The sequence below is a fragment of the Scyliorhinus canicula genome, chromosome 15 (assembly GCF_902713615.1).
Source record: "Scyliorhinus canicula chromosome 15, sScyCan1.1, whole genome shotgun sequence".
NCBI classification, from domain to species: Eukaryota; Metazoa; Chordata; class Chondrichthyes; order Carcharhiniformes; family Scyliorhinidae; genus Scyliorhinus; species Scyliorhinus canicula.
Window position 1 is genome coordinate 57,978,964 of NC_052160.1, and position 14,279 is coordinate 57,993,242.

The 14,279-nt window shown below is 44.6% G+C and overlaps 1 protein-coding gene across 2 annotated transcripts in view; it reads right to left on the reverse strand.

Annotated features, from left to right (window-relative positions):
- mmd2a (monocyte to macrophage differentiation-associated 2a) overlaps positions 1-14,279 on the reverse strand; it is a 168,960-nt gene that overhangs the window by 14,551 nt on the left and 140,130 nt on the right. The window lies entirely within an intron of this gene.

Sequence of the window (14,279 nt, forward strand, 5' to 3'; positions counted from 1 at the left end):
TGATCACATCCACAGGACAATTACCCAGAGTGGGCGCTCAGTCATAAGTCCAGACAATACTAAAGACTGGAGATGGTGACGGTTGTGAGATGGCAAGAAATAGCCACTGGTTGAATGTTGAGGGTGATGGCCAAATTTCGAGATCCATGGGCTGGCAGAATGGAGCGAAAGAGTTTTTTTACTCCATGAAAGTGATAGATGTCCAGAAGTGCCTCTTGAATTTGAAAATGATCATGAATTACCATAAGAACCTCCAATAGTGTAAGAGATTTCATAGTAATTGTCCCCACACACCGAAAAGTGGAAGTAGAGGCTATAGCTTGAATAGATAAGACAATAAAATAAAGGCCTCGGAAAGCTACCTGACAGAATTACGAAAAGATATCCTCATTATTGTGAAGTTTTGGTAACTGCCAACAAGGCTGGGAATTAACGAGTAAGAGAAGCAAAACAAAGGGAGTGGGACATCTGGAAAGGATTTGGAATTTGATCTGACATACCAATAGGGGTCAAATAGCTTTGCTGGGTGGTTGGATTTGAAGAAATCCCTGCACGTGGGACTTATAAAGTTAAATCGAGGCCAGGAGCAAGAGCAACTGGGTGATGCAAATGTTAGAGTGGACTCCCCCACTACTGGACAGATAAAATGTTTTTGGCTCTTATTTGGCCACATTCTTATGGGAATGTAGGTCAATCAACATAAAAGCAACATTTTCCCAATGCAATGCTTTTCGCAGAGAGGTGTTTCTGAAGCTGCCTAAAAAGTAGGGGTTGTGGAAGGACATTGACGGAAACTAAAATGGCCAGAATGATGCATGGCAATTTTTGGTGCTATCTGTATTGTTGAAAATAGGATATGGCCTATTAAAAGCAGATCCCACAGTGCATTATCAATTTCAGGCACCTTCATGATGCATCTGATGATTTCTCCTGGGGCAGTTCGACGGAATTTGAGAAAAGCATGATTGATTATACTGGTTTAGATATTAAGCAAAGTATCATCCTGGTCTTGTAAAACTTCAAAACAGCAACCCTATTTAGGTAAGCCATTCCCAACCCAGTTAATCGTACAATCACAGAAACCTAAAGAGATACAACAATTATGAAGCTTGATTGATCAATTAAGCTGGCCAGGCACCTAGACTCGATGCAGTGCTATATAAAGTTGCCAGCAAAAAGTAGCGAACCTGAGGTTTGGGAGCATTTTAAAATTCAGCAAAGGAGAACCAAGAAATTGGTAAAGAAAGAGAAAATAGAATGGGAAAGTAAACTAGTGGGGGACATATAAACAGACTGTAAAACAGGCTGGGCAGCACGGTAGCACAGTGGTTAGCATTGCTGCTTCACAGCGCCCGGGTCCCAGGTTCGATTCCCAGCTTGGATCACTGTCTGTGCAGAGTCTGCACGTTCTCCCCGTGTCTGCGTTAGTTTCCTCCCACAAGTCCCGAAAGACGTGCTGTTAGGTGAATTGGACATTCTGAATTCTCCCTTTGTGTGCCCAAAAAGGCACCAGAGTGTGGCGACTAGGGGATTTTCACAGTAACTTCATTGAAGTGTTAATGCAAGCCTACTTGTGACAACAAAGATGAAAGTTTATTAAAGGTTAGTAAAGACAAATGCAAGGCATTTACAGAGAATTTCTAATGGGTAATAAGGAAGTGGCAGAGAAATTAAAATACTTTGGGCGGTTGGGATTGAAAATTCTTATCCGAAGTCAACAGATATTTTGCTGGTCCATCAAATTACCTGTCCCGCCCTCTACGATTCCCACGGTGTGCGGCCCGGAAAATGTAGGCCTCAGTGTCTGTCTTTGTGAAGGATGATACGAAAAACCTCCCTGAAATATCAGGAAGCTAAGGGACCAGTGGGATTGAAAGAAATTAGTATTAGTAAAAAAGTAATAAGACCATGAAACATAGGAGCAGAATTAGGCCATTCAGCCCATCGGGTCTGCTCCGCCATTCAATCATGGCTGAAATGTTTCTCATCACTATTCTCCTGCCTTCTCCCCATAACCCCTTATTAATCAAGAACCTAGCTATCTCTGTTTTAAAGACACTCAGTGATTTGGCATCTGCGGCAAAGAGTTCCACAGATTCACCACTCTTGAGCTGAAGAAACTCCTCCTCATCTCAGTTTTGAAGGATCGTCCCTTCAATCTGAGGCTGGCCCTCGGACTCTGGTTTTCCTACTAGTGGAAACACTTCTCCATGTCCACTCTATCTGGGCCCCTCAGTATAAGTTTCAATAAGGTCAATTAGATTGTGAAAAGTGTGGTCCTGACACCGACCCTGAGGCACACCATTAGTCACAGGCTGCCATCCCGAAAATGGCCCCTTTATCTTCACTCTCTGCCTTCGGCCAGTCAGCCCATCCTCTATCCATGCCAGCATCTTACCCTTAACACTGTGGACTCTTAATTTATTTAACAACACCTTGTCAAAGGCCTTCTGGAAATCCAAGTAGATCCCGTCCACTGATTCTCCTTTGTCTAACTTCCTTGATACTTCCTCAAGGAATTGTAACAGATTTTGTCAGATTTTGTCAGCCATACTGATTCACTATTTTATCATGCCAAATGCTCCGCAATCTCGTCTTTAATAATGGACTCGAAAATCTTACCAATAACCCAAGTCAGGCTAACCAACCTATAATTTCCCGTATTCTGCCTCCCTCCATTCTTAAACAGGGGTGTTACATTAGCCATTTTCCAGTCCTACATGCCTCCAGTGATTCCTGAAAGATCACCACCAATGCCTCCATAATCTCCTCAGCTATCTCCTTTAGAACGCTGGGGTGTCGTCCATCCAGTCCAGGTGATTTATCCACCTTTCAGTTTCCCCAGAACCTTCTCCTTAGTGATGGCCACTGCACTCACCTCTGCCCCTGATTCTCCTGAAGTTCTGGTTTCCCAGTGGTGTCATCCACCGTGAAGACCTATGCAAAGTAACTGTTCAGTTCCTCTGCCATTTCTTTGTTTCCTATTACTACTTCTCTAGCCTGATGATTCAGTGTTCCAATGTCTATTCTTGCATCTCTCTTACCTTTTATAAATTGAAAAAAACTCTTGCTATTTTCTTTTATATTACTAGCTAGCTTACACTCATATTTCATCTTCTCCCCCCTTATTGCTTTTTTAATAGTCTTCTGCTCACTTTTAAAGGCTTCCCAATTCTCTGGCTTCCCACTATCCTCGCCACTTTGTTTGTTTTTTCTGTTGATTTTATGCTGTCCTTGACTTCTCTCATCAGCCATGGATGCCTCGTCCTCCCCTTAGCATGTTTCCTCCTCCTTGTGATGAATTTCTGTTGTTCCTCCCGAATAACCCCAAAAAACACCTGCCATTGCTGTTCCACTGTCTTCCCCGCTGGGCTCCTTTTCCATTAACTCTGGCCAGCTCCTCAATCATGTATTTGTAGTTACCCTTATTTAATTGTAATACCATTACATTGGATTCCAGCTTCTCCCTCTTCAGGGCTAAATCACTGGCTTTGAAAGCAGACCAAGCAGGCCAGCAGCACGGTTCGATTCCCGTAACAGCCTCCCCGGACAGGCGCCGGAATGTGGCGACTAGGGGCTTTTCACAGTAACTTCATTTGAAGCCTATTCGTGACAATAAGCGATTTTCATTTCATTTCATTTCGTTTCAAACTGCAATGTAATTCTATCATATTGTGGTCATTGCTCACTAAAGATTCCTTCACATTAAGTTTGCTAAACAAGTCTACCTCATTTCACATCGCCAAATCCATAATTGCCTGTTCCCTCGTCAGCTCTGTCACAAGCTGCTCCAAAAAAACATCTCTTAGACATTGAACAAATTCCTTTTCTTGGGATCCATTACCAACCTGATTTTCCCAGTCCACCTGCATATTGAAGTTCCCCACGATTATTGTAATATTGCCTTTTTTAAATGCCTGTTTTTTCTCCTGATTTATTTTCTGCCCCACATCCTGACTACTTGGGGGCCTGTACATAACTCCTATCAGGGTCTTTTTATCTTTGAGATTCCTCAACTCCACCCACAGAGATTCTATGCCTTCTGATCCTATATCGCTTATTGCTATCGATTTAATTTCATTCCTTACTAACAATGCAACCTCTTTGCCCATCTATATGTCATTTCATTAGGCCACATATCCTTTGATATTTAGATCCCAGCCCTGATCCTCTTGCAGCCACATCTCTGTGATTCCCACAATATCGTACCGGCCAATTTCAATGTGCGCAACAAGCTAATTTACCTTGTTTCGTATATTCCATGCATTTAGGTACAACACCCTCAGTCCTGCATTGACCACCCCCCTTCTCATATTTGTCATCTTTTTAGTCTGCCTGAAGTTAGATTCTTGCCACCTTCTGTACTCTCTGTTCTATTACGTGTTCTGGAAATGTTACTAACCTCTCCTGAGCCCTTGGCCCCTTTAACTAGTTTAATATCCTCATTAACCTGCGCTTCTACCTTCTCCTTTAACTTTGATTTTCTAATTTTCCATACAACTAAACCCTCTCCCCACCCCACCTCCAAACACGCCTTTACCTCCTTAATCTTATTGACACTGTGCCAATTGTGGCTCAGGTAGTAATCCAAATATTCTTACCTTTTTGGTTCTGCTGTTCAATTTAGCTCCTGCCTGTTCATACTCCCTTCGCAGAACCTCTGTCCTTGTTCTACCTATGCCGTTGGTACCTACGTGGATCTTTATCCTCTGACTCCAAGTTCCTCTGCAGCCCATATGAGATATCCCAAACCCGAACACCAAGCAGGTAACGCAACCTTCGCGATTCTCGATCCTGGTCACAGAGAACAGTGTCAATGCCCCTAACTATACGATACCCGATTACGACCACATTTCTTTTCTCTACCCCCAACTTAAATGGCTCCCTGTATCACGGAGCTGTAGTCAGTTTACTCATCTTCCCTGCAGTCCCCATTCCTGTCCACAGAGGGAGCAAGAATCTCAAGACTGTTGGACAGGGACAAGGGCTGAGGCTCCTGCAACCCTACCTCCTGGATCCCTCTACTGGAGAAATTAACGTGACTGAAAGTTGATAAATCCCCATGACCTGATGATATAAATCCCAGAGTTTTTTAAAAGTGGCTGTAAAGATAGTGGATGCATTTCGGTTATCTTTCAAAATTCTATAGATTCTGGAAATGTGTCAGCAAATTGGAAGGTGGCAAATGTAACCCACTCTTTATAAAAAGGAGGGAGAGAGAAAACAAGGAATTATGGACCTGTTGGCCATGACATCAGTAGTAGGGAAAATGCCAGAATATAAAGGATATAAAGGATATGAGTATTTAGAGAAATAACAGTGAGATTGGGCAGAGTCTGAAAAACCTGCTGGGAGTAGATGAGGGAGGAACCAGTGGATGTGGTGTATTTGGGATTTTCAGAAGGCTTTCGATAAGGTGCTGCACAAGAGGTTAGTTAGCAAAATTAGAGATCATGGAGTTGGGAGAAATATACTGGATTGAAGATTGGACAACAGACAGATAACAGACAGTGGGGATAACTCTCAAGTTGGCAGGCTGTGACTAGTGTATGGGCATGATCCAGATAATGCCAATGCAGCATTTACCCAGCGACCGGGACTCACCGGCCACACCGGCAAGGTCTCAACCAGGTGCCGGTTAGCACTGGTCTCCACAAATGGAGACCAGTCGTGATAGCCACTCGGGGTCTCACAGGCCATTGGGGGCCCCCGGGTGGTTGGGGACAGAACATAGCAGAGCTCTGACATTCTCCCTGGCACCCGGGCATTCTGGGTGCCAGGTTGGCACTGCCAAGGGTCGGGACCTAAGGAGGCCATGTCCATGAAAGAAGGGGTGGGGTTATGAGGGGTGGAGGGTGAAGAGATGGCATGAAAGGGTCTCATGAAGGTTGGGGTGGAATGAAGGGGGTCTTAAAGGGGTGGTACATCACTCAGTGACACCGTGTTGGGTGTCCACACCTGAAGGCAGGGGGGGGAATGCACATGTCTGTGGTATCTGGCATTGCCTATGGATGGGGGGGGGGGGGGGGGGGGGGGGGGGGGGGTGGGGGGGGGGTGGCAGATCCTCAAGCTCACTTAGAGATCGGGGCACCCTTTCAAAATGGTGCCCCAATCTCTGAGGAGCCAGTTTCGCCGGCGAGATCAGCTCTCCACTGCTGAAGAAATTTCTAAACGTGGGCTGGGCCAGGGAGAAACTCCGCAAGGCCTAAAGAAATAACCAAGTTTGGGTGAATCCAGGACTGGATCTCACTCAAAAAGCCTGCATGAAACATCTGGCTAAATGCACCCAAAATGTCACTTAGCAATTGTTTGATAGAATCGCGTCCATTTCCACATCTGCTGATGACACAAACCGTGGTGGGAATGTGAATTGTGAAGAGGATGCAAAGAGGCTTACAGGGGACTTAGACAGACTAATTGAGTGTCTGCCTGTCTCAACATTACTTCTGCAGGTCCTGACTGTGTTGCACTCTCCCACCAATATTGGGGAACATCAGGCTGAGGTGGGTCTGAGCCTCCGGCTCATCAACAGTTCAGCCAATGCCTCTCCGGTCATGGCATGTGGCATAGTCCAGTAGCTAAATAAGAAGAGTGCCAATCTCGTTTTGACAGTGCCCATGACCTGTTTCCTCATGCCCTTCTTGAAGGTCTGCCCGGTCGGTCTGCTAGATCGGTTGAGGAAGTGATATGGCCATTCAGAAATGCTTCACTCGTTTGTCTTCATGAAGTGGCAAATTCTGCACTGTTGAATGTGTTCCATTGTCCATAACCAATACCTCCAGGATGCCATGGGTGTTAAACAAGAGCCGCAGCTTCTCAATGGTGGTTCGAGATGGTGGACGACATCCAATGAATGTCCAGTCACTTAGGATGGGTGTCTACCACGAGCAAGTACATGGAGCTTTGGAAAGGTCCAGCAAAATCTGCGTATAGGCCAAGGTTGGCCCGACCGTTCCCATCAGTTTAACGGTGTGGCTGGTGGGAGCTTCTGATGCTCCTGGCATGTGGTACACTGCAGGGCCATTCATTCAATCATATCATCCAAGCCTCGCCACCATTTTCATTTTCTACACCCCTGGATGACTGCTGTGCAGGTCTCGGAGTATAGCCCATCTGCCCTGGCTTGGGATCACGATGTGAGCCCCCCACAGGAGAATACCATCCTCCACACTAGGTTCCTCCTGTTTGGCCTCAAACGTTTGTAGCTCTTTTGGTACCTTCCCTTGCTAGCCCTCATGCAGGACGATATGGCGCCTCTTCATCAACACTGGGTCCTTCTGCATCCAGTCGTGTTTTTGGGTGGCAGTGACCAGCAAGGTGTCCATGAAGTTCAGAGTGGATACAACTTTGTCAACCCTCGGTGGGGATAGGTGGGTGCGCGGCAATGAGAGCTGGCTCAGGGCATCCGCATTTGCAATCTGTGTGTCCGGGCGATGCTTAGATACGTCCTCGTACTCCCCTGGTAATAGGGTCCATCGTTGTATCCGTGCAAGTGCTAAGGGCGGAATCACCTAGTCTTCTTTAACTAAACTGAGTAATGGCTTGTGGTCCGTCACGATAGTGAATCAACACCCATACACGTATTGGTGAAATTTCGTGACTGCAAAAACGACGGCCAGCCCTTCTTTCTTGATTTGGGCACAGTTGCATTCCACAGTGGCCAAAGTCCGTGAAGCATATGCTATCGGCCTCTCCAGTCCGTCATCCATGCGGTGGGATAACACCACACCAATGCCGTAAGGTGAGGCATCGCACATCACCAAAAGGGGCTTTGAAGGGTCGTAATGGGTCAACAAGCTCGATGGTGATAGCCGCTGATTAACCCTGGCAAAAGCCGCCTCCTGCGGCACTCTCCACACCCATTCTTGGTGCTTTTTTAGCAATGCATAAAGTGATACGAGGATAGTCGTCATGCCAGGAATAAATTTCCTGTAGTAGTCAACGAGACCCTGGAACGACCTCAACTCTGGTGTGGGGGCTTGTTTGATCGCTCACACCTTCTTTAATGCGGGTCCCAATCAACACAATACCCCAAGCATGCGACCTCCTTGTACGCACTTTCCCCTCTTGAGGCGGACGCCTGTCTCGGAAAACTGGCAGAGGGCTTTTTCCAGATGGCTTAGGTGCTCCTTTTCATTGTCTCCGGTGATCAGGACGTCATCCAAGTAGACCGGCACATGTGATAGCCCTTTGAGGATATTCTCCATACATGCTGGAAAATTGCGCAAGCCAATCACATTCCGAATGGCAACCTCATATATTCATAGAGGCTTCTGTTGATATTGATGGTCATGTAACGTTGAGAATCAGCATCCAGGTCCAGCTGGAGATAAGTGTGACTTATATCAAGCTTAGAAAAGGAATGTTGGGCAGCACGGTGGCCTAGTGGTTAGCACAACCGCCTCACGGCACTGAGGTCCCAGGTTCGATCCCGGCTCTGGGTCACTGTCCGTGTGGAGTTTGCACATTCTCCCCGTGTCTGCGTGGGTTTCGCCCCCACAACCCAAAAATGTGCAGAGTAGGTGGATTGGCCACGCTAAATTGCCCCTTAATTGGAAAAAATAATTGGGTAATCTAAATTTTTTTTAAAATTTATTAAAAAAAGAAAAGGAATGTTTCCCTGCTAACTTCGCGTAGAGGTCTTCTATTCATGGCCCTGGGTACCTATCCAGACGGGAGGCCTTGTTTACTGTCAACTTATAGTCCCCAGCGCAGTGTGGTGGCGCAGTGGTTATCCCTGCTGCCTCACGGCGCGGTGATCCCACGATTGACCCTGGCTCTGGGTCAGTCTGTGTGGAGTTTGCACATTCTCCCCATGTCTGCGTGGGTTTCGTCCCCACAATCCAAAGATGTGCAGGTTAAATTGCCCTTTAATTGGAAAAAATGAATAGGGTATTCTAAATTTATTTTAAAATATGAGAATGGATGGTTTTGTCTGGTTTCAGCACCAGGACTACAGACACTGCCCAATTAAATTGCACTGCCCTAATGATACTGAGGCTCTCCAATCAGCATAGCCCGCCTTCTACCTTTGTTAGTAATGGATAGGGAACTGGGTACTGAAGTACTTAAGTTGGGACTCAGGGTCAACATGTATCTTGCCTACGGCCCCCGTTATTTTGCCCAGGCACTTCTGAAAAAGTTGTGAAATCCACAGTATAACTTCTTCGATACAGTGTCAGTAGGGGAGGCAGTGGCATAGTAGTATTATTGTTGGACTTGTAATCCAGAAACCCAGAGTGATGCTTTTGGGACCTGGGTTTGAATTCCGCCATGATGTGCAGGTTAGGTGGATTGGTCATGCTAAATTGCCCCTTAGTGTTCAAAGATGTATAGGTTAGGTGGATTGGCCATGCTAAATTGTCCCTTAGTATCCAAAAATAAGGTAGGTGGGGTCGCTGGGTTACCGGAGTCATGGCGTGGACCTAGGTAGGGTACTCTTTCCAAGGGTCGGTGTAGAATTGATGGGCCGAATGGCCTCCTTCTGCACTCTAGATATTCCATGGTTCTATTCTATGATTCGTATCGCCCCCCCTAGTGCCCATCCGGAAGATCCACTGTCAATCCAGCCGGTATCTCTATCACCAATCCTGACCCAGCAGACTCGGGCTGGGGCCCCGTACCACTATCAGTGGCAGCCTAATGGACTGCTGCCCATAGGCAACTGGGATCATTGATGTGCCTCCTATCGCTAGGGTTTCTGCTCTATAAGTTGCAGTTTTGCCTTGTTGTCCCTAAACCATGAACTCTTTCCTCCATTTTGAATACTTTCCCCCTAATGCCAGTCTGTGTGTTGTTCTCATCTTTTTGCTTTCAGACAGTGCTGGCCTTTATTCTGCCATTAACACCTACTCTGACAAACCTTTGTGTCTTTAATACTATCATTCCCACTCCCGTTGCCTGTGTTCCATGACATTTTTGCCATTTTATCTCCCCCGTGCTCTACCCTATCCCTAACCTTCTCTTTTGCGCCTGCACAGACGCTGCCAGACCTGCTGACTTTTTCCTGCACTTCCCGTTTTATTTTTGATCTCCAGCATCCGCAATATCTTGTTTTTGTCGCTCAATGTAATGCTTTGTAGAGTATAGAAGGTTTTGAACTTTAGGAGAGAAAGGGGAATCAATTAATGTTACGTTATTTGGGTGTTAAATTGCATTCTGGAGGCATGTAGCAATGGGGACTCACCTGTGCTCTCTCTCTCTATCTGTAGGAAGAGGCTGAAAGGGTTGTTATTGGTTGGAGGTGCATGTAGGTGGTTTGTGGTGGCTCGAGACATATACTGGAGGCTTCTAATAGTTAACAAGGGGTTTATTGATGAAAGGCAAAGGCAGGTAAGGAACAAGCATAGAACTCAATATAATAAGTCCAATCCTTCAGATCCGGGGTCCACACTGCCCATAGTCCTGTTCCCAGGGTTCCATGCAAACTCCCTGTTGGCCGGTTCGTGCATTCCCAAGCGATTGGCCCAAGCTGGTTACGTCATCTGTCGAACCTGCCCCATTAAATGGGCCACGCTACCACAGTGTGACTCCAAGTAGAGCGTAAATGTATAAAAACTAGTCTCTCGTGTTCCATCCTTCCCTGCTTGGCTACTGGGGGCACAACACTTACTAGCTCTTTATTTGTCACAGGTAATCTAATGAAAGATGGTTTGTGTTCTGGGCACTCATTGCCTTCCTTGATGGTTTCACATACTGTCCTGCCAGTAAAACAGGCTTATCTGAATATTTTAGTTTCTCGTTGGCAGTGCTGAATTGAGTAATGTTACTGACACACTTGGAAAGACCCTCCCATGGTCACTAAATTGAAAAGCAAAGCCTGCACTAGAATTTCGTGTGATTATATACATTGAGATCTGTTCAGCTTCCTGAATGGCTAACATTTTAATAATTGTCAGATTTAATTTTTAACACACCTTTTTAGACTTGAAGTATTTTAATTAAAGTGTCCCTTTAAATGATAGTGATCTCATTATGCCCTGACTCAATAGACCAAGTGAACTCATCTGGTACAGAACTGTCGAACCACTGGCTCTAGTCCAGTCTTTTACACTACCTTTGCTGTAACTTTTAATTTGCTACAGTTTTCAACCAGCAAGAACCAGTTATAAGCCGAGCAGATGGAATAAGAGGATCCTCAAATTGAAGGAACAGGCTATCAGGTGTTAAGCTGCCTTTTGAGTCAACCAACCGTGCTGCCTGTAAAGATCTAATATGATGCAATCTTACCTTAGGACAGCCATTTCCGTCCACTGCAGCTTGGGACCCATGGTTAAGAAAATTCTATAACAGCAATCTCACTTAAGGTCAGCTTTTAGGATCACAATTGATAGCCCGCAATCATTGGCAGATTAACGTATGTGTCTACCTCTCCATTTCATACTGGCTCATTAGGACTTGATATCAAGCAATTGTAGAACTTTCTTACCTTTCTACTAATGATCAGGTGAGGGGAAGTATTGAAGCACCAAGATCCATCTGGCGAACATGGCCAGGCAGACATATTGAGAGAGCAGTTAGCAAAGCATGTGGGATCTTGGTTTTCATAAACCAAGGTATTGAGTACAAACCCAGAAAAGTTACGTTCAACCTTTTATAAAGCTCTTGTTGGGCCACAGCTATCGTATTGCTTCCAGTTGCGGCCACCACTCTTTTTAGGAGGGTTGTGAAGGTCCTTGAGAGGGTGCAGAGGGTGGATCCAAGGATGAGGGATTTTAGCTGCAAGGTTAAATTGGCAAAGTTGGGCCTGTTATTCCTTGGAGCAAAGGGGATTGCGGGAGATCTAATAAAACAAGTACAAGATAAGGCAGAAGAAAATAAGCTGTTCCCATTTGCTGGACTGTAGAAGGGCTCAGGGATACAGATTAAGATTTTGGCCAAAAGATACTGGGTGGGGGCGTGGTAATACTCGCTGTCTTCAAGGATGGGGGAAGTGGAGGCAATCAATGATTTCAAAAGGAAATTGGATGAGCATTTAAGAGAAATACAGGGCTACAGGGATAGTGAGGGAATTGGATGGAGTGGATTGAGAGCTGGCATGGACTCAATCGGCTGAATGACCTCTTTCAGTACTATAATGGCTCTATGACTCCATCGTGTAGTATCCATTAACCCTTTCTATTTCTTTTCCCCACTTTGAGGATATTATATTCTAATGAAGTGACCTAGCGTTGCACAGCAGCAGAAAGCTGGGTTCAGCAGCCACTACCTCTTGGTAATGGATACCAATCAAATCCTACTTTGAAGATTAAGTTTGTTTATGACGCATCAGAAAAGATCCAAAGAAAAAAGGGAGCAGTGCAGCTCGAATGGGATTTTCCAATCTGAACGTTTAACGATTCTGTCATTCTCACCTTCAGAGGCAACAGTGCGCGGTATAGGCTCGCGGGTCTGAAGGTTATTTTTAAAAATCAAACTGATGGAAGCCATGCACCAAGAGACTGAAGGAAAGTGAGAGAAGAGATTGAAATAAAATGGGAGTGAAGAATATCAAGGAATTACTTTAGTGAATGAAGTTATTTGCATTTTACTGTTAATGAGAAAACTAATAGTGCAGCTCACATCTAAACGATGCATAAAGAGGTTAAAGTATATTTTATATTGGAATATATTAAATTCAAGCTGGTTGTGACTGTGGTCCATTAACACCGAAAATTAAGCATCAAAATCACTTGATCATAAAATGAAATAAATCGCAGGACTGAATGCAAAATATTTTGCTTCTATCATCATTATAGAAGATACAAAAAACATTCCAGCAATAGCAATATTTCTGGAGGTAGAAGGGAAAGGGGAACTTGGTGAACTATAATCACTAGGGAAGCGGTATTGAGCAAACGGATGGAGCTATGGGACGACAAGTCTCTGGATCCTGATGGACTTCATTCTAGCATCTTAAAAGAGATGGCTAAGGAGGTAGTAGTGGTGATAATTGGTGATAATTTTCCAAAATTCAATTGGTTATGGAAAGATTCCATCAGACTGGAAAGTAGCAAATATTCAAGAAGGGAGGGAGGCAGAAAACAGGAAACTATCGGTCAAAATTATGGAGAAGGTGTTAGAATCAATCATTAAGGAGGTTTTGGCAGCACTTAGAAAATCTCAAGGTAACTGGGAAGACTCAGCATGGTTTTGTGAAAGAGAATTCATGTTTAACCAATTTATTAGAGTTCTTTGAAGGAGTAACATTCACTGTGGATAACGAGGAGTCTGTAGACGCACTGTACTTGGATTTCCAGAAGGCATTTGATAAAGAGCCACAAAACAGGTTATTGTGGAATTGAAAAACTCATGGTATAAGGGGTAACATATTAACATGGATAGAAGATTGACTGGCTGGCAGAAAACAGAGAGTGCACATAACAGGATCATTTTCTGATTGGCAGGATGTGGAGTCCCGCAAAGGTCTGTGCTGGAGTCTCAACATTTTACAATTTATATCAATGACTTAGACGAGGGAAGCAAAGGCATGGTAGCTAAATTTGCAGATGACCAAAAGATAAGCATGGAAGTATGTTTGTGAAAAGGACATAAGGAGCTGCAGACAGATATAGATAGGTTAAGCGAGAGGGCAAAAATCTGGCAGATGGATTATAATCTGGGAAAATGTGAAGCTGTTCGCTTTGGCAGGAAGAATAAAAAAGCAGAGTGTTACTTAAATGGAGAATGGCTGCAGAATTCTGAGGTGCAGAGGGATCTAGTTGTACAAGTGCATGAGTCGCAAAATGTTAGTATGCAGGTACAGCAAGTAATTGAGAAGAATGATGGAGTGCTACCCTTTATTACGAAAGGAATTGAACATAAAAATAAGGAAGTTATGCTTCAGTTATACAGGGCATTAGTGGGTCCATATCTTGAACATTGTGCAGATTTGGTCTCCCTATTTAAAGAAGGATGAGGAGGTGGTTTTTAAGGCAGTTAAATAGACACTTGTTGGGCAAGGGAATCAAATGTTATCGGCAGTAGATGAGAATGTAGAATTTGAAACACAAATGGATCAGCCATGATCTTATTGAATGGCAGAGCAGGCTCGAGGGGCCAAATGGCCTCCTTCTGTTCCCATTTTGTATATTCATATGGAAATTGCTTTATCATACGATGAAATCAATTGCAGGAATGAATGTGAAATTATTTTTTTATAAATTTAGAGTACCCAATTATTTTTTTCCAATTAAGGGGCAATTTAGTTAGGTGGCCAATCCACCTAACCTGCACATCTTTGGGTTGTGGGGGTGAAACCCATGCAGACATGGAGAGAATGTGCAAACTCCACGGAAATA